General features: G+C 47.6%; 1 protein-coding gene and 1 pseudogene across 2 annotated transcripts in view; one reads left to right on the forward strand and one right to left on the reverse strand.

Moving 5' to 3' along the window:
* Positions 1-21,164, reverse strand: part of ELOVL5 (ELOVL fatty acid elongase 5) — a 68,424-nt gene extending 47,260 nt beyond the window's left edge. The window contains exons 1-2 of one of the 2 annotated variants that reach the window (XM_067006389.1): positions 20,809-20,966; positions 12,769-12,827 (exon numbers count right to left, since the gene is read on the reverse strand). The gene's annotated coding sequence lies outside the window, so the exon portion shown is untranslated. Of the gene's footprint in view, positions 1-12,768; positions 12,828-20,808 lie in introns of both variants that reach the window. The other variant, XM_059075338.2, reaches the window with a different exon arrangement.
* Positions 8,760-12,487, forward strand: LOC131764204 (uncharacterized; annotated as a pseudogene).
* Positions 21,165-21,660: the final 496 nt, after the last annotated feature.

The following is a 21,660-nucleotide window of genomic DNA, read 5'->3' on the forward strand; positions in this document are numbered from 1 at the left end:
TACAATCCCTCATTTGCTTAGAGCCCCTCCATCACTGGCTCACACCTGCTTCCAGCCCAAGACTGCCCTCCCCTTGTGCCCACTGCCCCGACCACACCCACCTCCCTCCACCTTCTCCTTTCTGCAGGCACGTCCTGTGCAGGGAAAACTCCCTCAGCCTCCTGCATCAAGGTCCTTCATCAGACAAACCTTCCCTGACTCCTCTTCCCCAAAGCCCCAGGTTTGGTGAGGTCCCTCTGTTTACACCCTAATCACAGCCCAGATATGAACGAACACTGAGGACCTAAGTCCTCGAGGACAAGGGCTGTGTGTGTCCGCTTCACATGGACCATCAGCTCGGTGCTGGGCACACGGGGGTGCCCACTGCATATCTGGGGGATGAGTGCCGCAGGGTCAAGAGGCTGGAGAGCAGACTGGGGACAAGATGGGGAAGCCCTTGAAAGTCCTCTGACCTTTATTCCATAGGCAGTCGGTGAAAACAGCCGGGGCCCCAGGCAGCCTCGCCAGCAACAGGCAGCCTCGCCAGCAACGCCGCTGCCTCCATCACTGCTCCCGGCACCAACCAGTGGGGCTGACTCCCTTTATGACCTTCGTCAAAAGAAGCAGCGAGAAAGGCTAGGGTTGCTTCCCATGCCCCACCCCACGCCACCCCCCGCTTCTGAGGAAGTCCCCAGAGCAGCAGGGCTGCCTCGCCACCCAGCGGGGCAGGAGGACACGGCTTCCACCTCACCTGCCTCGGATGTGCGGTCGGTCGGTTCATGCAGCAGGCGGCCGGTGCCCCCTGATCTGCACACAGAAGAGACTCCCTCCGCTGCAGACAGGCTCTAACTCAGGGCTCCAAATTTATCCCACTCGGAAATAGGACATTCCTCCCCCTCTTAAAGGAGGGTCCTCCCCCGCCTGCCCCACTGGCAGCCAATTCGCTGTGGTGAGTACCATCACCTGATCTAGAACTTCGATGCCTATTCTCCCCCCAGCGCTGGCTCCTGGGGTGTGTTTCCCCTCAGCCTGGACCTCAGTCGGTCATCCCACAAATACTCTTGATGCCACATCTGCCCCTGTGGAGCCTTAATCCTCGATAAATCCAACTGGCCAAACTGACTCGTTTTGCTGAGATTCAGGCTATCAATATGAATTCCCTGAAACTCTTTCGCCTTCAAATGTCCAGGCACTTGTTACATGCTACAAGTGGATGAAACTCCAAACATTAGTCCAAGAAGCCAGACACAAAAGGCGACATACTGTATGATTCTGTTTATATGAAGTATGCAGAATAAACAAATCCAGAAAGATAGAAAGATTAGTGTTGCCCAGAGGCTGCAGGGAAAGGGTGGGCAGAGAACGGCTAATGGGCACAGGGTCTCCTGTGGGGGATGAAAATGTTTCAAGATTAGACACAGGTGGCTGGAGCACCGCACTGTGGGTGAACTACATGCGGCTGAGCTGTACACTTCAAAATGGTTAATTTCAGGGGCTTCCCTGATGGTCCACGCTTCTACTGCAGCAGGCATGGGTTTGATCCCTGGTTGGGGAACTAAGATGCCACATGCTGCGCCACAAAAAAAAAAAAAAAAAAACCTGATTTTGTAGACTTTTGCTTGAAAAAAAAAATCAAATACTTAAAAAAAAAACAACCTACTCTTTCCCCTCCCAATTCATAAAGGGAGGCTTAGCATCTCCTACTTTCCTGCCTCCTTCAAGAATTGACTATTCAACTCCACTTGCCCCTTTACCTTCAACTTCCTCTCTCTGTAGGATCCTTTTATCAGCTGACAAATCTGTTCAAGTCTCCCCAACCTAAAGTCTTTCCCCTTAACTCTATTTACCCTTGAATCTCACCTAGAACCACCTCAAGATCTCATAAAAAGCAGCCAACATCAAACAGCCTTCACTTTTTTAGCTCCAATATTCCCTCTAGTTCTGTTTCGGCAGTAAGGCAGTCTACAGATGCTGAAACCTATATGCTACTTCTAAAATCGACAAATAAAATATACACAAAACTTATAAAAATGAATAGACGAACCTGCAAGAGACTGTGAGGTCAAGTCTGAGCCGGGCATGAGTCAGTAAAGGAAGCTGTCAGACACCCTGGGAGTTGCATGGTCTAGAGAGACCTGAGCCACACATGGCTATTTAAATGTAAATTAATTAAAAGTAAATGAAAAAACTCAGTTCCTCACTTGCATTAGCCACAATGCAAGTGCTCTGTGACTGGTGACTACTATATTGGACAGTGCAAAATATATCCCAGAGAAACACCTCAGCATCTGGAAGCGAGCAGCTCAATGTGCACTGGCACCTCATTCCGACATCACAGAACCTGAGGTTATAAACATTGCGAAAGAAGTCCCCAGAGTAAAGGAAAGGGGAGGCAGATGCCGGGTTGACGAGTCCCCAGAGCAGACCTCTACATGATCAGACATACCAAAAACTGCAGAAAACCTTTTTGTAACACAAGAATATAAAGGTTAAATGGTTAAAGAGAACAAGGTGGAGATGTGGGGACGCGATGCAGCAAATTTTTATTAAAGCAAAAGCACTGTCCAAAATCATCAGCAGTAACAAAAAAAAAGAAAGTTAAGTAGTATCTATCAAACAGGCATGAACAAAAAGGAAATTAGCTATTTCTAAAACAATTCCAAAAGACAGCCAATCTGAAGGCCCAAATACAATAATGTATAGATGGCAAAGAGAACGGGGGCGGGGGGGGGAATGAACCTCTCAAACATCTAAAAAGGTATTTACGGGATTTCCCTGGAAGTCCAGTGGTTAAGACTCCGTGTTCTACTGCAGGGGGCGCAGGTTCGATCCCTGGTCGGGAAACTAAGATCCCTGCATGCCACGCCACGTGGCATGCGTGCATTCATACATACATACATGCATAGATAAATAAAAGTTTTTTAAAAGGTATGTACACCACGCTGAGACCTTACTCTTGATTAACTCCTTTCTGCTCTGGAATTTATTTTAAAAACTGACCACTAGAGCTTCCCTGGTGGCACAGTGGTTAAGAATCCACCTGCCAATGCAGGGGACGGGGGTTCGATCCCTGGTCCGGGAAGATCCCAAATGCCGTGGAGCAACTAAGCCCGCGAACCACAACTACTGAGCCTGTGCTCTAGAGCCCACGAGCCACAACTACTAAAGCCCACGTGCCTAGAGCTCGTGCTCTACAACAGGAGAAGCCACTGCAGTGAGAAGCTCGTGCCCCCGCTCGCCGCAACTAGAGAAAGCCCGTGCCCAGCAACAAAGACCCAACGCAGCCCAAAATAAATAAAATAAAATAAATTAATTTTTTTAAAAAAACAACAAAAAAACCCTGAACACTACAGTCCTCCAGTAGAGCATCTATGCAAGCAACCAGCATATGCGGAGGACATAAATTTACTTTAAAATATTATCCTACCAAAGTATGGTACTTACAGACCTACAGATACATTTATTTGATAAAATGACCAAACCCAGTCCACCTGATGAAGTTCACGTACAAAGGTGACATTCAGAGATCCTCCTGTGACATAAATCAAGAAATTTACTCAAGCAGAAGGACTCAGGAGGCAATAGCTGATGAAATAAGACACCCCCTCCCACCCCCGTGAAGGATGTTTTCATAGCCAAGTAGAAGGTTGGTCCTTATTTAAAAATACAATAGGCTCTAGTTAGAACAAGGGTTCTCAAAGTGTAGGCCAGACACCTGAGGGTCCTTGGGTCCTTTTCAGGGGTTCTATAAGATCAAAACTATTTTTGTAATGTTGCTAAGAGATTACTTTTTCAATCTCATCTCTCTCTTCACTGTTAAGTGACCCAGAGGCTACATGATGTGTGATATCTCAAAAGATTGAATGCAGAAGCAGAGAAGAGGATCCAGCTGTCTTTCATTCAGCCAGATACCAAAGTGATGGGCAAAAACAGTCAAATGGTTTCACTCATTTCTTTTTGTTTGGAAAAAAACATTTTTCATGAAAATATAGATAATGTTATCATGTAATGGGCTAATTATTATTTTTAGATGTATTACTAACAATTTTAAATTATTTAAAAATAATTCAAAATCAATTTCTAATAGAATAAATACCAATAGATATAACCCACATAAACAAAAGCTCTGAGGTTCTCAGTAATTTTTAGAAGTGCAGGTCCTAAGACCAAAAAGTCTGAGAGTTGCTGTATTAAAAATTGCATACAAGGGCTTCCCTGGTGGCGCAGTGGTTGGGAGTCCGCCTGCCAATGCGGGGGACGCGGGTTCGTGCCCCGGTCCGGGAGGATCCCACATGGCGCGGAGCGGCTGGGCCCGTGGGCCATGGCTGCTGGGCCTGCACGTCGGGAGCCTGTGCTCCGCGGCGGGAGAGGCCGCGGTGGTGAGAGACCCAGTACCGCACACACACACAAAAAATTGTATACAGAATTTTTTCCCCTCTGTAAGGTTTTATCTCTAAAAAGACATTAATTTAGCTTCTCAACTTAAAGGCAAAATCCCCAAATATACCTCAAAAAGAGCCAGCTAGCAATAACGAATAAAATGTACAATAAATATATTTTAATTTAAAGCACTCTGTGAAATAATTACATTCTTACCGGTTTCCCAGTAACTCAAATTATATACAGCAGGATGAGCTGATTTTCACATTAGTATGTGGGCTACCTCTGAACGACGCTTCTTTAGCATGATACTAACTTCCTTTTCAAATGAAGATACTCCTCATGGAAACTCTTATTCACCAAAATCTAAAATTTTAAATCATAAGTAATAAGACCTAAGTATCGTGTGGCTAAGTCACATTAGGTAGTACTGCAGCTAGAATGTTATTAACTCACCAGCCAGCACACAGATGCTGAAGTGCTTATGTACATATATATATACGTAACAGACACACATACATATGAGAGAAAGAGAGAGCTCAGAATCAGCCAAAAATTCATTTTCTGGCCACTACAAAACATCTTTTAAAACACCACACTTTCCATTTGCCTATCGCCTCAGTTGTCCAATTGTCACTGGGTCCTCCGTTCTCTGACTCATGTTGCTAATGAGTCCAAGACAGTGTCAGGCAGGTTTCCCCAAACAGCCTGCTCAGGGGAGCACATCTTCCCGGTCAGGGGCTCACCTCCTTCTCCCTTCTAAATGCGGTGTCAGGGGCAGGTATGTCCCTGACATCACACAGGAATATAATTACCAACAGGAAAGCAGAGTCCCCACTGGAGGAAGAAAAGCAGGTCAGCAGAGACAGACAGAATGAATATGAATAAGAGGGAGAAAATTACAGGGCACTCCCTTCTCCAAAATAAGAATCTGAGAGTGACATTTCAGAGCTCCAAGCACGACCCTCCCATCATTTATTCCTTTGACAGAGAGCAGTGTCAACGGGAGAACAAATCCTGTGTGACGCTTAACACTCACTTGCTATAAAGGTGCATTATGTCCTCCCATCGGTTGTGAACAAACCCAGTGCTTTCAAACAAGAGCTCAGGGTGTTCACCTTAGGTCACGGCCACAGTGCAGTTATCTGCAGGCTTCTCTCTACAAAATGTTTTCTCTATTTGCTTTCTTAGTTTGAAAAACATTACAGAGAAATGCCTGTATGCCAAGCGGACTGTCTCATTAGGGGAAACAACTTGATTTCAAGAAAGAAAAAAAATCATGACTGTTTCCTGGGGACAGCACAGTTGAAATGTCAATAATGGGCACTGGGGTCCGGACCAACACCTCCTCCCCCACCTCCTGCTCAACAGGGCTTAACCCTGCTGCACTTGGTTCCTGGATACTGTGGGGCCTTTGTCTTACAGGGATACCAATTGATACAAAAGACAACTCACCAGGTAGCACCCACAAATCTTATTTAATCAAATCAATGTAACTCATTGAAAGTAAACTGATTTTCATGTGTGGTTTATGGACATCATTATTAGTCATAACTCACCTTCACAGGCTTTTTTTTTTTTTTAACTTATATTCAGTACAATCTTCACTGAAAACTTTTAAACTTATATTACTTGGTACACTGCCACCAAGTAGGACAGTGATCAGAGTGCTAAGATGGCAGCAACAGACACGTAGGAAGGCAATGTAGTGCCACACGAAAATACCTCTAATGTCAATACACTCTACACAGCTCCTCGGAAATGGTCACTCTCCCACTTCTCAGGAAATAGGTTGTAACTTCAAACATTACAACCAAGTTCATTATGAAGAACAAAGGAATTCAAAACCCAAGAACTTTCAGGACTTTCAGTAACCAAGTCTAAAATAAGTATATATATAGTTCAGTGGCAAATTGATATTTTTAAAAAACAGATGTGGAAATGTTCTAGCAAGTACCATCCATTTCCCTTTTTCCAACACAAGCCAAGTTTTGTTTAGGGCTCTATCCTCCCAGCTCAGTGGGTGAGATCTGATAGGGTCAGGACCCAGGGGCAGGTTGGGGGTGGGTAGGTGAGCATGTGACCCTGAGTGACTAGCTGGGTGATAGACCAACCGGAGCCAGAGAGGCTTCTGGGAAGACAACCTGCAGGACAGGGTGAAATATGCAAGGAAGGGTCATAGATGATGTTATTTTTAGTTTTTTAAAACAATTATTTAGTATTAACTTATTTTTATTTACTAAAAAATTTTTTAAAGATTCACAGAATTGGACTTCCCTGGTGGTGCAGTGGTTAAGAATCCTCCTGCCAATCAATGCAGGGGACACGGGTTCGAGCCCTGGTCCAGGAAGATCCCACGTGCTGCAGAGCAACTAAGCCCGTGAGCCACAACTACTGAGCCTGCACTCTGGAGCCCATGAGCCACAACTACTGAGCCCACGTGCCCGAACTACAGAAGCCCGCGTAACTAGAGCCGGTACTCCGCAACAAGAGAAGCCACCGCAAATGAGAAGCCCACAATGAAGAGTAGCCCCCGCTCGCAGCAACTAGGGAAAGGCCACCCGCACACAGCAACAGAGACCCAATGCAGTCATAAATAAATAAATGAATAAATAAATAAATAAATGGGGGGAGATTCACAGAATTCAAATGGCTACAAAAAAATTTAGGCAAAAACAATAGGAAAAACTTCTTAATTTTAAGGAATGTGACATACTGGATTCTTCAAAAGGGCTGCTGAGTCTCTTCTCCAGAAAAATTTAAAGAAAGGGTACAGATAAATCATGACCAATGACACCCAATCCTGTATCCCCAGCTCCAAGCTCAAGGGCCAGTTTCCATCTGCTCTCTCCACCTACATACATGTGGTGCTTCTGAACCCAACAAGCCAAGCCTCCCTTCCTCCTGACTCACTCCAGGTGATTTCCTGCCCAATCACCTTCCCAGGAACCCAGCCCTGAAAAGCACACTCCCCCCCCCCCCCGCCCCCCAGCGTGGATCCCAGGCCAGCCAGGGCTTCAGGCCTGTTAACAGGTCCTGCGATTCCAGTCACCCACTCTCCCACCACGGCCTGCCTCATCCTCATCACCTCTTTGCCAGAACCATCTTCTATGAACTCCCTGGCCTCCAGAACCTCCCCTCATCCAGTCCATCTAATGCATGAATCTGTCACATTGATCTCTTAAAGCACGACTCATTCACTCAGCAAACAGGTACTGACTGCTGTATCAGATAACCAAGGACTACAAACTTAGTGGCTTGAAACGACACAAACGCATCTTAGGGGTCAGAAGTCCAAAACGGGTCTCCATGGACTAAAATGAAGGTGTGGGCAGGGCTGCATTCCTTTTTGGAGGCTCTATGGGCGAATCCTTTCCCTCGCCTTTTCCAGCTTCTAGGGACTGCCTGTATCACTGCATTCACAGTCCCCTCCTCCATCTCAAGGCCAGCAACACTGGGCCAAGTCTCCTCACACCCCACCCTTCTAGTTCTCTCCCGCCTCCCTGTTCCATACTTTAAGGACCCTGCGGGTTACACTGAGCCCACCTGGATAACCTAGGACCCTCCCTACTTCAGTCAGCTGACTAGCAACCTTAATTAAGGTCTACAACCTTAATGCTCCTTTGCCTGTAACCCCACATATTCACAGGTGCTGGGGATTAGGACATGTCTGGGGGCCTTTATTCTGCTGACTATAAGCACCTGATACAAGGCTCTGGGAGGGGCAAAAGTTAAACACAGGCTTTGCTGTCAAGCTTGTGTTAGTCTTTTGATACCAAATGTTAATTGGCTCCCCACTCCTTAAAGAATTGAGCCTAAAACCACTTAATCTTCTATTAAAGCCTTCCAAGATTTCGAAACACTCCTGCAGGATTATCTCCCACGACTTGCCTGAAGTGCCCTAGCGCCGTCCTCAACCTGCGGAACTGGGAGCACCCAACACAGCGAGCGGCTTCTGCTTCACAGCCACACGCGCACCACGCTCCGGTTCACACGCCACCTGCCCTCTCTCGGCCTCCTCTGAATGCCCACGAAGCCCCGTTGCGCCAGGTGGCCACTCAGCGGTGACCCAAAGGGCTCGGGCAGAGGGATGACCCAGCGCGGCTGTGGGGCCTGGGCGTGCCTCTTGACAGCCTTGCTTTCATCATCTGTCAAGTGAAAAGCAGCCCCCAATTATTCTCAATCCGTTCCCAGTTCTTCGAACTGGGGGAGGGGGGGTGGTATCCATTTCTCTCAACCCCCAAAGTCACTGTCCAATCAAGGTCACCATCACGTCAACTGGATTAGCGCACTCCCTCCCAAGAGAGGGTCCCTGCCTCCAGTCTTGCGTTGCTCCCCACCCCCCACGAAGCATCTTTCTAGGTTGCTCACCTCAAAACCAGTTAAAGGCTCTTAGGAAAATGTCCGGACCCCTCAGCGTGGCCCCAGACCCCTGCTTCCTCCTTCGATTTTCCTCACTATCAGTGCCTCATGTGCTACCTGCCTCCTCACCTCAGAGCCTTCGCCTGAATGCCTACTTCCTCGTTCCACCAGGCAGATGTCTGCTCGTTCTCCAGGCACCCTTCCCCGGTCCTCCCGGTCTGATTTACGGGTCCTTCCCGTCTGTGCCCATAGCACCCCACACTACGCTCTCCGTTCTCATCACCGTGGTACTAGTATCCGTTCCCCGTCAGTATCCTCCAGACTGCAACTTCCACACGGGCAGCACCGTCAACCTCATCCACCGCCCTAGGTACAGACTGGGGGTCGTCACCCAAATTCTGGATAGAGTAGCAGGACTTCTAGCTGCTCACAGCCACCCAGAATCAAGATGAGATTTCCCGGTCTGTCTTGCAGCTTCATGGGGCTGCATGTTTAAAGTTCTGGCCAAGCAGACATAAGCAAAAGTGTCTAGGGGCAGTTTCTGGGAACTTCCCTAAGAGAAAGCACGAATGAATCCTCTGTCCTTTCTGCCTCTGTCTCTTCCTCCATCCTGCTGCCTCTAAGCCTTACACACAGTGAGCTAGGAGCCTACAGTTGGGTCATACCTGTACCTCCTTCTCCAGCCCTTTATGGGAAATACAATACCTTGTTTTGACATGCCATTATTGGAACCATTATTATTTTGGAATCTCTGTCACCTGCACTCAAATTTAATTGCAACACACACAGCCATATCCACAGCACCAATAATTATCTGTTGCATCAAGTACATACCTCACCTCTTCTACTGGATTAGAATCTATTTGTCAGTAGGTGTATTGTCATGTGTCTCTGCGTGATCCATGCACCCAAGCAGAGGGCAGCACACAGAACTCATCAACGGTGAGTAAGTGTGGATGGTCAATGAATTGATGACCACATGGCTACTGATGCAGACAGGCTCTGTCCAAGCTACACGGGCTACTTTAACCTTGGCTCACTGCTGCGGCCAACCAAAATAAAGTTAAAAAAAGAGGGTCTACACTACTATGTATAAAATAGGTAACTAATGAGGACCTCTTGTAGAGCACAGGGAACTCGACTCAGAGCTCTGTGGTGACCTAAATGGAAAGGAAATCCAAAAAAGAGGGGATATATGTACACGTATGGCTGATTCACTTTGCTGTACAGCAGTGTAAAGCAACTATACTCCAATTAAAAAGAAGAAAAAAAAAAGTGTCAGTTTCGGGCTTCCCTGGTGGCGCAGTGGTTGGGAGTCCACCTGCCGATGCAGGGGACACGGGTTCGTGCCCCGGTCCCAGAAGATCCCACATGCTAGGCCCGTGAGCCACGGCCGCTGAGCCTGCACAGTGGGAGAGGCCACAACAGTGAGAGGCCCACGTACCGCCAAAAAAAAAAAGTGTCAGTTTCTACCATTATTTGATCTGGGAATAGTTCAAAGCCTAGACACCAGAGTTATTCTCTTCCTTCCTCGGGCACAGGGTCACCAGTGTACTCTATCACTGGCTTATTCCACCTGAAAGCTCTACAGGGTAATATGCAAATAAGCAAGGTCCTTTAACACAGACATTAAAAGAACATCCTCTGCTCCTGGACAGGTGGGATGTCTCACAATTTGCTCTACTCCCTCAGCCTGGTTGGGGGAACAGCAACCCTAAGCAGGGAAACCAGTGGCCCAGAGCCCGCTTCCCCAGGTGGGCCCCTCATCTGTGCAGTGTTACGAAGTCTCAGGCTTCTCAGGCTGTTGAGGCAAACTCACCTTCACACAGCCATAAGCACAGATTACAGAACTGATCACACTCGAAAGGTACATATTTAGAGACATTCGTGCAAATAATTGCCAGATACCTACTACATGCCAGACAGTACACAGGTACCAAGGATATGCAGGGAGCATGCCAGACATTGAGCAGAGACAGAAGGAAAGCACTAGTCATCCTCACTTGACCAATGAGGAGACTGAGGCACACAGAGGTTAGTTAGTTAGTTACGTATAACCTAGGTTACACAAGCCGGAAGGGGTGGGAACATCTAATTGAGTCAAAAGCATCAAAGGTTCTAGGCTGTATGAGTTTGACTTACAAAGAACAGGGAGCAATTGAGGAAGCATCCAAATACAGCCTACAGGCACATCTGGGGAGATGGGAGTCTGTGGCTTGTGCAGAGTGAAAAGTGCAGTCAGGAAACCCGGAGACCCGGGACTCTCGGAGCCGTGGAGGCCGCGGCTGGCGCTCGGGGCCCTGCCTGAGGCCAGCGGGGGGCAGAGACTGCAGCCTGGGTAGGTCAGTGGCCCTTGGAGCCCGGCCGGCGTGAGGCAGCCAAGGCCTGGGCCTGGTTACCTGGGTGGAAGGCAGGGAAAGTGGGGACCTGCTACCCCCAGGGACCAGCGGGAAGGTCCATGGAAGTTGGACCTGGTCGGCCTGTTTTCAGAGGGAGGCCCGGGTTAGAGGGCCCTTTAGCCACTGTGGAGGAAGTTAGATCTTCAGGGTGCAGCTCTACAGACCCTTTTGGGTGTCAGGGGAGGGCCCAGTTCCATTTGCTCTCAGCCAGGCTGGGCCTGGCCCACGCGGTGCCCTCATGTCACTCTGGCTGCAGATCGTTCTCCTCCCAGGTCACTGGGAGGTTTTCCTACCCTCATCCTTTGTTGGGATGCCCCTGTTAACATTTTCGGCTCACCTGCATGTTTCTGCTTGGGTGGGCTTTTAAGGCTTCTATGTGTTTGTACGCCTTTGGTTTAAAATCATGGTGGGAGGTATGGAGCCAATTGCTGGCAGGTCTTTCACTTGCTGATTGTATATTTCTGGGACTATATTTTAAAGCAGCCCATTTGGTTGTTACTAGGAAGACATGTTAGGGAAAGAAGAAAAAATAAAAGTGACTTTTGTTGAAAACTAAATGTTTGAAAAATTGACCCAATTAATACAAGTTTTAGGTGAAGTTCTTTGAGACATGAAGGGAGGTAGGATGTGTTCTTGGAAAGGTCTTTTCAGATTCTGAAAAGCTTTTCAAAGTGCAAGCACTGGGGTTTCCCTGGTGGCGCAGTGGTTAAGAATCTACCTGCCAGTGCAGGGGACACGGGATCGAGCCCAGACGTGCTAGAGCCCGCGAGACACAACTACTGAGCCCACATGCCACAACTACTGAAGCCCGTGTGCCTAGAGCCTGTGCTCTGCAACAAGAGAAGCCACCGCGACAAAGAGTAGCTCCTGCTTGCCACAACTAGAGAAAGCCCGTGTGCAGCAACAAAGACCCAACGCAGCCAAAGATAGATAAATAAATAAATAAACTTAAAAATAAATAAAGTGCAAGCATGGAAAAAGCCTGTGGTGAAGGGGGGCAAGAAAAAGCAGGTCCAGAAGTTTACTCTTGACTGTACCCGTCCTGTAGAAGATGGAATCATGGATGCTGCCAATTTTGAGCAGTTCCTTCAGGAAAGAATGAAAGAAAGTGCATGGAAAAGCTGGGAATCTCGGGGCGGGGGGGGGGGGGGGGGTGTTATAACAACCGAAAGAAGCAAAAGCAAAATCACTGTAACTTCCGAGGTGCCTTTTTTCCAAAGAGTATTTGAAATATCTCACCAAAAAATATTTGAAGAATAATCATCTATGTGATTGGTTATGCGTAGTTGCTAACAGCAAAGAAAGTTACGAGTCAACGTTACTTCTAGATTAATCAAGATGAATAAGAGGAGGAAGATGAGGACTGAAACTCAGTTATCTGGAGTATTTTATATGAATTCTTAAATAAAATTTAGGAAAAGAAAAAAGAAATGTCTGAGATGGACAATGGGGTGGGTGGGTGGGTGAATACTTGAATTCGTGGGTTAAGTAAATCACCCACTGAGATTGGTTTTCCAACAGTACTTTGCAACTATTCACCTACATCTTGAATATCAGGAAGCACTTTAAAATATGCCAGTCCCATTTCCTAAAAGATGGTAAACTCAAGCATGGAGCTCTGTACCAGGGCTCAATGTAGAGCACCCACCTCACTGCACTCGCAGCCACCTTCCTCTGGGTCGCTGAGCCTCTTCCAAACGTCCGCGCCTTGCTAAGAAAACAAAAAGGATCTGCCATAACAAGCCCAGTACATACAGCATTCTCCTGGGTTCACGAAGTCTTGAAACACTGTCTTTAAGGGGGTATTTGGAGAAGCTCCGACCTGTTTCACAGGACAACCGCCTTCTTGGCTGAAACAAACTTGCAGACAATGGAAGGCTGCACAGATCTGGATATGATATCCTCTGCAAGCCTCTAACGGGTCCCTTAAAGACCCAGCTTAAAAAGGGGCCGAGCTCTACTTCTACCCCATTTCTAACATACAAATCAGACTGCAACTGCAAATAGCTGGGAGACAAACATTTAAGAGGCTTTTAAGCAACATTTCGTGCTATGAGCAGCTACTTATAATTCTAAATCTGACTGCAGCCTGATGTGATTACTTGATTAACTGACGTGATTACTTGAATATTCAAAATAAATTGTCATGTTCTCCAAGCTAATTCATACAAAATATACAAAGGCAGCGAGCGTTACAGCCTTGGTTGAAATTAAAAGAGGGTGGGGAAACATAATTAACAAAGGTAAGTTATGTAACCCCCTCGAGAAAAAATGTCTTAGATTTTAATTCAAACCTGTGTAACATAAATAAGGGTGTAACACGAAAACACATTTCTTTTTAAAAACTCAATCTAAACCTCCATATTTTATAACTGTTGTTCAGGTGTGTGGGGTGGGGGGTGGGTGGGAGTGGGAGGAAGAGGCAGAGTTAAAATGTGTTTCCAAAAGAAAAAAGCCTGGTACGATGTGGCATTTTTAAAAGCAAACACAACCCAGCAATCAATCTATCATGTCCTCTACAGAGTGCCTAAAGCCAACAGTTACTTTATCACCTGGTTACATTCCATGTTAATATATAAACCATTCTGTGAATTTTGTGATCCTCGTATTTTAGGAACTATGGTACTTAACGGCCATCAGAATGTTGTCAGGCCTAGTGACCCACAGCCAGAAAGAAAACGAGGAAGTCCTAAAAGAGTAAGAAACCCAAGAGAACTGAAGGGCCGGGGAAGCTGTTATTCTGAACAGCCCGAACAAGCAGCTTTTAACCAGTCCTGTGTCAGAATGACCCAGATGTCCTCAAAACACACAGGATGTGCACCTCTACTCAAGGGAGACCAGACAATCCGCAGATGGAGGCTCCCTGGGGGATGTGGGTGCCCTTCCCCCCCAACCCACACCCCTCAGGTCTTATACACCTTGTAGATCAAACCGAGGCGGCGCTGGGGTCAGACAAGGAAACTGACGCTGGATGCCCTCAACCAGTCTGGGTTTGAACCCGGCCTCTGTCACTTGCTAGCTGGCGGGCCTTGAACAAGTCACTTAACCTTTCTGTGCCTTAGTTTCTCATCTGTAAAACTGGGGTACCTACCTCATGGGGGGATTTGGTGAAGCCAAAATGAATTGACAGATGTAGAGCACCTTAGAAAAGCGCCTGGCATGTAGTGTATTTAGCACCCACAGAACAGCCTCATTCTCCTCATAAGTTGCAAACATTGCCCAACTGCAGCGTCATTTATTCTTCTGAAGAACATTATAACAGAAGATTGAGTCAGCTGAGTAAACAATGCTTCAGTGAACATCCTATCCAACAGAGGGATTATTTTTTACTACACTCATCAAATTAAGTCAGTCCCCTACTTAACTTTTATGTATAATACCGATAGTCTGGACACCCTCCAAAGGAGGAACAGGTATGATCACCGGCAAGTTCTACACAGAAGTCTGTGGCCTGCCGGAGCCTGCCCAGCCTTGTGGGGCAGGGCTGGGTCCCTATCCTGTGCAGCTGCTAACCTGAAAGGCCTCTTCTCCCATCCCCTTCCTATAGCTTTGCTAACTTAAAAAAAATCACAGTAGATGCTCTTAATAAGTGCACCTCAGATCCACAGTAGAGTTAAACACTCGCAAGTTCTGTAAGAAGTAAACTCAAATTTTCACAGAGGTACGTATCAGCTCACAAACAGGGCAGACAGAGGCGTCAACAACTCCTGTAGATATTAGGGTAATGTATTTCTTCTGCCAAAACCTGAAGCAGAGGTACCCTGAACGCTACCCTCAAGGGACGTACAGCGCACGGCCAAACTTCCCAGGGAAGCAAATGAATAATTATTGAATTCGGTGTCATAAGAACTCTTCTTTGGGGGAGGAGAAATTCACAACAATCACTCTGTAGGAGTGTGTGCTATCCCAAGACAGAAGGAACAGGTACTCTGGGGTTCAGAACAACTCAGATAAAATAAGGACCAGAGTGGCCAATTCTCCAGTGTGGCTTTAATTAGGTCTGTTTAGTATGCACTTATCAGAGATTAGCTCTGACACAGTAAAACTGTTGACAATGGGGAAAGAAAAGGGCAGAGGGCGTGTGCTAGCAGGAGAGGGTGAACCTAGTGTCAGGACTGTCATTCGAAACAGCAGGTGTCTCAAGAAAATGGTTATTCTAACTGCAGAAAGCATGAGAGTCCCAGCACTAAAAATCTTAAGTGAAAAAGTATTTCCTAAATCCCAGTCAGCAAGAAAACATACATCAAACAAAAGGTACCAAAGTCTAACTTCAGATGCAAGGAATACTGAGACATCGCACACAACTGTGCTTGAGCAGGAAGCATACGGATTCAGTCTTCCTAAAAACCCACCAAGTATGAATATTTTCAATCCAGGGGCCACACGATTCTAAAAGCAAACGCATTCGAGTCAAATAAAAGTGTCCCCATAGAGGAAACGTGCCAGTGGGAATCAAAGAGCTTGATAATGATAACATTTAGGGGCTGAAATTAGGATCGGGTGGGAGAAGGGTTTCTATGACAGAAACTCAAAATGAGGTCAGTCTACCTTCCTGAACGACTCCCTCTGCTAGGCTGGAGCATCTCCAGCAGTTACGTTTAACCTCTTAAGGAGAAAACTGTAATTTCCTTCACTGATTCTGACATCTACCTTACTGAGACCTAAATGACTTCAACTTTCATTCTCTATCCCTGGTCAAACAGAAACAAAGGATTTGCTCTCAGCAAAAGTGAAAATAAAAATTTTTCGTTCTGAAACGGACTTGAAAATAACCTTGGTATAACTGTTTATTTTTAAAGAAAGGGACCAACGCCCAGAGTTGATTTTCTTAAGGCTGATGGCAAGTTTAGGATAGGGAACCAGGTAGCCGGGCTCTATAAAAGGATGAGGCACTCTACCTGAACCACTGTGCCTTCTAAACATCTCAGGTTACTTCCGTTTTAATAACAAAGAAATATGTGTGTGCTTTACCATAATCCTGTATTAGGAGGCAATGTTTATCTTAATATTAATATGTCTTATGTGAGCGGAGGTAACTCAGTGGGTGAGAGGAACCCAGAGGCCTTGGTTCTTACTCCTGGCTCTGCCAGCAACTGGCTCCATGAACTTCAGCAAGACTGAGACTTTACTTTTCTCACCAACAATACTTCATTAAAAGCTGGGAAGCATCCTGATTTCAGTAATATTAAAATGCGAAAGACGGCTTGTGTGATTTTACCATGCCACTGACTGTAAGCTGCAACTCTACCCAGATATGTTAAAGTGTGAAAAACTGCCGGAAAACGGATGAAATGTGGTAGAAACACACACCTGTAAAGTGGTGGACAAACACCGGCTGCAAAGAGGACCGGGGACCCGAGAGGGGGAGAAAGGGCCTGTCTGGATGGAACGTGGGCCCTTAAGATGTTTCCACCTGAGGACAAAGCCTCCTCCCTCTTCCCCCACGACACCGCATTTCTTCTAACTCCCAGGCCTGAGAGCGCCCTTCCTCTTGCTGGCCCTCTATCCAACTGGTCTCCAAGTTGCGTAGATCTTGTCCTAGAAACATCCTCATGTGATTAGCTCGCTCCAGTCTGTGGCTCCAGGTGAGGCCTCACCACCGCCCTGGCCTCCAACAGCCTCCCAGTCCACCCCCACACAGCCCCAGTGACCGTCCTCGCCAATCCCCGCCACGTACTCTGACCACACTCATATTCTTGGAACACAGGATTCACAACGCACTCCTTCTGGTTCAAAAGCTTCAGCGGTCCTCTTACCCAACATCTCAGGAAAGACATCTAGTGGGTCAAGACCACCCAGGCTGGAATGCTTTGTGACCTTGGGCAAGTCTAAAACTTCTGAGCCTCCATTTCCTCATCTGTAAAGTGGGAATGCTCACAGTACCAATTAATAGTACTTGAGATAAATCCACATAAAAGGGCTCAATGCAGAGTTTAATACGTAATAAGTTTAATAAAAGTTAGCCCTTATTATTATCAACAACTTGCCTTTCAAACCTTTCCACTTCTGCCCTATTAGCTTCAGGCAACGGGGCTACTTGCTTTAATGCCCAATGATTCACTTGTTTGCTCTCCAAACTCCCTCTCCTAGAATGCCCATCCTCTGACCTCTGTGTGCCCCGTAAGATTCCTCTATGATGGGTAAAGTGAAATTCAAATATTGATTCAGTTCTGTTTCATTTAATCCAATCATCTCTTTGATGGGCCTGACATCCTTGGAGGCCCTTATAGCTGACACACCCCCATGTCCACAGAGGCCCTTCCTGAAAGTGTAGTTAGCAGCCAGGTAGGTGAGATGAGATTTAAATCCACTTCCTCAGTTTTGGGTGGGCCCCAGGTTATCAGATTTCATTGTTCTAGTTATTACTTCAAGTAACCAAGGCCAAAATCAATCACCTCAAGGCCAAGGACCCTCTTTGGAAGGTGGTGGGAAGGGAAGTTCCCACATGAGAATATGGTAACAAGGGGTCCAGACTAGCTGGCAGTCATCTTGCAAAATCAGCCTATGGACATAACCAACATCTGAGGAGGCTTCAGAGAAACAGAGCAAAAGTTCTGCCTATGGGACTTTTCAGGTCTGATGGTCATTTAAGCCCATCTGCATTGGGTTTTCTGTCTCTTGCACGAAAAACAGGCCTATCGGTGCTAGGCACTGATACATCTAACATGGTGAGCTCTGCCATAAAGCTTTCCCAGAAACAGTGAGACAAGCCCCCTGGAAATCTGCTTCTGATACCCTTCTAGTCCAAGGTGCAGATTAAGTATGGGTATAAAAGGATTAAAGTGTAAACTCATTCAGGAAGCCCTCTGGAGTCAGAAACTGTCATTCAGCTTTGTATACAACCTCTCCCCCCAAGACACACACAATACACACTAAGTAACTGACAAGTCAATAAATTAATAAAGAGAGTAAATCAAATGTGGGCTAAAAGGAAGGTACAGACTTGACACAGATTTGAAAATGGCAAATTGTTAATCTTGGATGGCTCAAAGATGGACCTTTAATCATGAGGTTAGATTTTTAAGTTACAGAGTAACAGAGTTACATAAAGGGCAGAGCCCACTGACCAAATCCTCCCAGCAGCAAGGACAGAGGAAGGAGCAGGTATGTTACAGGAGACAGAGCTATGAGATTTGGACAAGTCACTTGGCATCTCTAGGTCTCAGTTGTCAATTCTTTATAAAAAAGGTAGGGGATAGCACTTCTCACAGGGAGGCTGTAAGAATTAAGTACGGAAAGCAACTATTTATAGGAAGGTGCTCCCATCAGTAATACCTGAAACTGAATGCATGCAAAGACAGACCTATTTTGGGTAACTTAACGAAAGATTATCCCATCAGTAACAGAAGAGTTGGTAGGCACAAAGGAGGTATTAAACATAATTACAGATTTTCTTAGGGGAAGGATGTGGCCCAGAGTAAGAAAGAAGTAAAACCATCACTCACACTCTCTACTATCTACTTAGACATCAAAGTCACCCTAAATGAAGGTAAACAGTTTTACCTTGATTTGTATAATTCAAGTTGGAAATAAGACACCCAAGTACTGATACTCACTCCTACAAACAGGAGGGCAATCAACAGTTATGCTAAGAGGAAAAGAGGAGGCAGTGGAAAAAAGATCCTTGCAAGCATCCAAAAATTAAGAATTCTGTCACCCCTCCCACACAAAAAAGAAAAAGGAAGCTCAGTCGATCCCAGGTAAGGAGATAACTCACCTCATTTTCAAAAGTGACTTTGCAGGAATACTGGAATTAGTATCTGTGAAAACCTAGTTTTGAATAATTTCCCAGTTACTTGAGATTCTCCAGCTTTATCCTTGGCCACATCCCCTAAACCTCACTTCCCCTTCCCCAAGAAGAAAAATAAGTGAAGAAGAAACATTTATCAAACCACTATTTGGCAAGCCCCATGCTGGTCACTTTCAACTGTGTCATCTCTTGGAATCCCTAACAATTCTGCAACGTGAAACCTGTGGACAGACGAAGAAATTGAGTCAAGAGGGTGAGGACAGTGTCTGATGTTATGATGTACTTTTCTTGAAAAAAATCTGGCCATCAAATCTTAATACACGTTCTACTTTCACTTTTCAGCCCAGTTCTGTCCTATATTCTGTAAAATTAACCATCTGTAACCATCAATAACACTCTCCCTTTTGTCTTCAGTTAGAAAAGGAATACAAAAAAGAGGAACTGTTACAGAAAAAAATTCCTGGCAATGAGAAATTATAATCTGGGGTAAGAATCTAAAAGGAACATGAGTGACATTTCTCTTTCAAGTATGGAGCTTTCCTTGGAGAATCCCAGGCAGCTTCCGAACGAACTAAAAAAGTGATTCGCTTGTCCCCTAACCGCAGATGGAAAGTTAGTGTTCGTCCACAGCCAAACAGGCTGTGTCCCTATCTGAGATTATGCACCGAACGCTGTTGGCTGAGAGGCGGTGCAAACAAAACAAGTGCACACCAACAGGTTATCTATCTACGGAGTGGTTAGGCGAACAAGTTACAAAACCCAACAAGCAACGTTAGCTCTTCTGTCCTACCCTATAAAGAGAGCACTTCCTGCCACGGGGCCCGCTATTAAAGAATTAAGGCTGCTCGCTCCCCACTATTCTCCCGCCGCATGCCTAGGTTCCGCAGCCCAGCTCACTCAAGTCATGCACTGGATTCTTCCCTACGGGACTCCTCACCCCTCACCCCAAAGTGGGCCAAATGCATTTGCAATCAAGAAGCCAGGAGCTGAGCTGAACTACAACCGTGAGCAGGGGAAACCATCAACCTAAAAGTGCAAGGGCAAGGAACGATTGCAAGACACAGTTTAAAAGAACAAGCCTTGCTCCAGGCACAACTCCTTCACCCCGAGGCGGGCGTGCGGACGCAGGGGTGGGGTGGGGGCCGAGTCTTATTGCGTGTAAACTGTAAAAGAGCCTTTTCCTTGCCACTCGCAGCAGACGCGACCCCAGGGCTTCCCCGGCCGCCCCCGCGCTCGGACTCCCGCTAGGGTCGCCCAGGTGGCTCTCCAGTCCCCTCCCCCGCGCTTCCCCACTGGCCTCCCCGAGGATCCGCGGGCTACAGTTATCTGGTTTTAATAAAAACCGAAGCGTTCCCGAGCTAGCGGGCTCCCACTCCGAGGGGCAGAGGCGGGAGGATAAGAGAGAAAAGGAAAGGCCGGAGGCGCCGCGCACCGACCCGCGTTGCGATCCCGTGGCAGCTCTCCCAGCTCCCTCGGGTTTTGTTCTCCCCTGAGGAAGCGCGATCGCTCCCGGGGATCTTCCCCGGACCTCCGGCCGCGCGTTCATCCCGCCCGGGCGGGCAGACCCGAGCGCCAAGAGCCCACCCGCCCTGCTTCCCGTCGGCGCGCCGGGTGCGTTCCCGCCTCGCCCGTCAGCGTGCACACCGCCCGCCGGCGGCTTCCACCGCCGAACAGGTGAGACAGCATCGCGCGGAAACTCCCGAGACGCCCGCACAGCTCTCCCCCCGCCCGCCATCGCGCCCGGGAGCGGGCCGGCGCCCCCGGGGCTGCCGAACTCCTCCGCCACGCGGGCGTAGAGCGGGCCGCGCCGGCAGTCGCTCGTGCGCACCGGGCTCAGGACCCAATGGTGGGTCGCAACCCTCGGTCCCGGCCGCGAGCCGGCGCTGGTGTCATGGCCGAGCGGCGGCCGGGCGAAGTTTCCTGGAGCCGCCCGCTTACCTCTTAGGCCGAGGGTGGCTGCGGCTCCGAGAAGCGGAGAAGCGGCGAGGCGGCGGCGACGGCAGCGCCCGGGGCCAGCCGAGCCAGGAGGAGGCGGGAGGGAGTGCCGGGCCAGCAGCAGCCGCCGGGATGGGAAGAGGAAGGCGCCGGGTATCTACAATCTGAACGTGGGCTGACCGTGACGTCACAATGGCGCGGCCAGCCAATCGCCGCCGGGAGGCCGAATCAAGCGCTATGATGTCATGCGGCCCCGGAGCCAATCGGGAGACAATAGAACTTTCGTGATTGTAAATTCCAGAATCCGACGCAGTGGGGAACCGTGGTCTGGGTTGGTCCCCTCTGGTTCACGTGTCTCTGGGCAATTTTATCCCCTTTCTTCCTAATAAGCCTGCGTGGAACGCAGAGCCTGCGCAATAGCACCAGTGAAGTTCCCGATGCCCTGAACTCTGATTCTCTTAGTGCCAGGCGTGGCGAGGTTGTGTGGCCGCCCACACAGAATCCCACTCTGGTGCCGTCTCCTCGCGGGTTCTGGAAGGGAGCCAGTTCTTCTTGGTTTTGGATGTAAGGGTTAAATGCCTGCGGAGATCACCGGCGCGAACGAGATAAGGCAACAACAAAAAAGCGCTCAAAACTGATGCCATAGCTTAACTCCCGGTGGGTAGATTTACCGTGATTTTTCTTAGGGATTCTGATTTTCCCTTAGTGATCACTACCAACTCCATTTCTCCTCAAGACTTTTTGTAGAAGGAGAAAATGTGGTGGAGTAAGTGACGTCTTTTCAGCTAGACAGGTTTAAGCACATAAAACAAAGTGCTTTGTGCGCAGGGCACAAGTGGAAGATCCTTGCTGTTT

The sequence above is a fragment of the Kogia breviceps genome, chromosome 10 (assembly GCF_026419965.1).
Source record: "Kogia breviceps isolate mKogBre1 chromosome 10, mKogBre1 haplotype 1, whole genome shotgun sequence".
Classification (NCBI taxonomy): Eukaryota; Metazoa; Chordata; class Mammalia; order Artiodactyla; family Physeteridae; genus Kogia; species Kogia breviceps.